The sequence below is a fragment of the Pinus tabuliformis genome, chromosome X, assembly GCF_031772625.1.
Source record: "Pinus tabuliformis cultivar Carrire ecotype Pingquan chromosome X, CPIR1, whole genome shotgun sequence".
NCBI lineage: Eukaryota > Viridiplantae > Streptophyta > Pinopsida > Pinales > Pinaceae > Pinus > Pinus tabuliformis.
The window spans coordinates 1,220,764,986-1,220,766,797 of NC_142308.1; the positions used below are offsets into that span (position 1 = coordinate 1,220,764,986).

Here is a 1,812-nt window from a genome sequence, read left to right on the forward strand (position 1 = left end):
AGGATACATGATTCACTCGTTTTTGAATTGCTAAGATAAATCTAATATTTTTAGAAGAACCCATCAGTACATAAATTTATTTCTGCCACAAGTCGAGAAGAAGACACAGAAGCTAAAAACGCTCTTTCTGTATATTTATTTCTATGCATTGACATATTTACAGTCACGGTATATCACACACTATGCAGCCGTGATTTGACCTATCATCTACGGACCTTTCTCACACCTCACGGAACTCATCTCCCATTGCACATAAGGGTCTCTGTATCATGAGTTCTTCTGTACTATACCATATGCGGCGTTTACACTTGAAAAGCCTGTTACAACCCTGCCATAAGGGAAATAACGAGACTCAAACCTGGAATCTCTACCCCAGGCTTCACCGTATCTTACAACAGGACATCTCATTGCTTTTTGGGGATCTCACTTTAACTGTCCAACACACCCAAAAAACATTCTGCCAATCAAATTAGCTGAGATTAGGCAGTGCATGAGTGGTGATCCATGGATGCTCTGCAGCAAAACGAATATTGCCCATCAACATCCTATGAACGTTACATAACCCAACAACAATTTGTAATGAAGTTGCAAAATTCACGATTAGAAGAAAACGGTAGAAAAGAATAGAGGGAATACCGAGGACTTGATGTGCGCTCAATCTCCTGGTCACGTCTCTGCAGAGCATCCGGCGTATTAAGTCCTTAGCGGAGTGTGATATCGACAGCCACCGATCACATGGGAAGCGAAGGCGCCCACACAGGACTGCCTCAAATATCTCCTGCGGCGTCTCGCCCACGAAAGGAGGAACTCCACTCAGAATTATGTACAAGATTACCCCTGCGCTCCACACATCCACTTTCTCACCGTAATCCTTCCCTCCCAACACCTCCGGTGCTACGTAATACGGAGTACCCATAATTCCTTGAATCGATTCTTCCCCTGCATACATTAATCTGAGGGTTTTAACCAGGGATTCATTAAGCCATGCTAAAAAATTTCTTACTTTAATGACAGGGGAAGGGAGCTAACATAATTATCATACCTGGAGAGAAAAAGGAGGCCTGCCCAAAGTCTGCGAGCTTGATTTGAGCCAGTGAATTTGAATTATTGGCAAAGAGAATGTTGTCAGGTTTTATATCTCGGTGGGCGATTCCCATGGAGTGGCAGTAACTGATGGCCTCCATGAACTTTTGCAGGATGGTAGCGGCCTCCTCTTCGGAAAAGGGTACTGTTTTCTTCTTGCTAACGATTCGATCGAACAGATCTCCGCCTGAGCACATCTCCATTACCAGATGGACAAACTCATCATCCTCATAAACGTCATGAAATGAAACCACAGTGGGATGCCCTGAGAGATACTGCATTCTCTGTCCACGGAATCATGCAGATCTGCTTTTGTTATGGTTTTGCAGGCGGCCTGTTGCCCACTTTGCCGGTTGAAACATCTCCTGATGACTCCGAATCGGCCTCTGCCGATCACTTCCTCTTGCAACTGATAGTTTTGAAGGAGGGCCTCCGTCATTGTTGTTGCTGGTGTGTTCTTGGGTTTGCTTACTCTGTTGAAAGATTAAAGATACTAAAGCTGCCCAGCTTGCCCGCTTTAGTTCAGGACAGGTAAGCCAGGTAATAAAAAAGACGAAGAGGGCAGCGAATATTCCTTTGATCCATATTGGTACGGCATTGAAAGTCATGCCATTGCCGTACAATTAGGGAGAAGTAGACTTCAATTGGGTGGACCAAAAATTTGGAATTTCTTGGTTGTGAAAAGGAAAATTGTAAATGGGGCAAACGCCAAGCGGCCGGCGTCGGAAT

At 44.5% G+C, this 1,812-nt stretch overlaps 1 pseudogene across 1 annotated transcript; it reads right to left on the reverse strand.

The window, feature by feature from the left end:
• Positions 1 to 332: 332 nt before the first annotated feature.
• Positions 333 to 1,604, reverse strand: LOC149144360 (phosphoenolpyruvate carboxylase kinase 1-like; annotated as a pseudogene). Its single transcript, XR_016264608.1, has 3 exons — positions 1,043 to 1,604; positions 637 to 939; positions 333 to 513 (listed from the first exon to the last, which is right to left on the reverse strand). The product of XR_016264608.1 is annotated as a phosphoenolpyruvate carboxylase kinase 1-like (transcript).
• Positions 1,605 to 1,812: the final 208 nt, after the last annotated feature.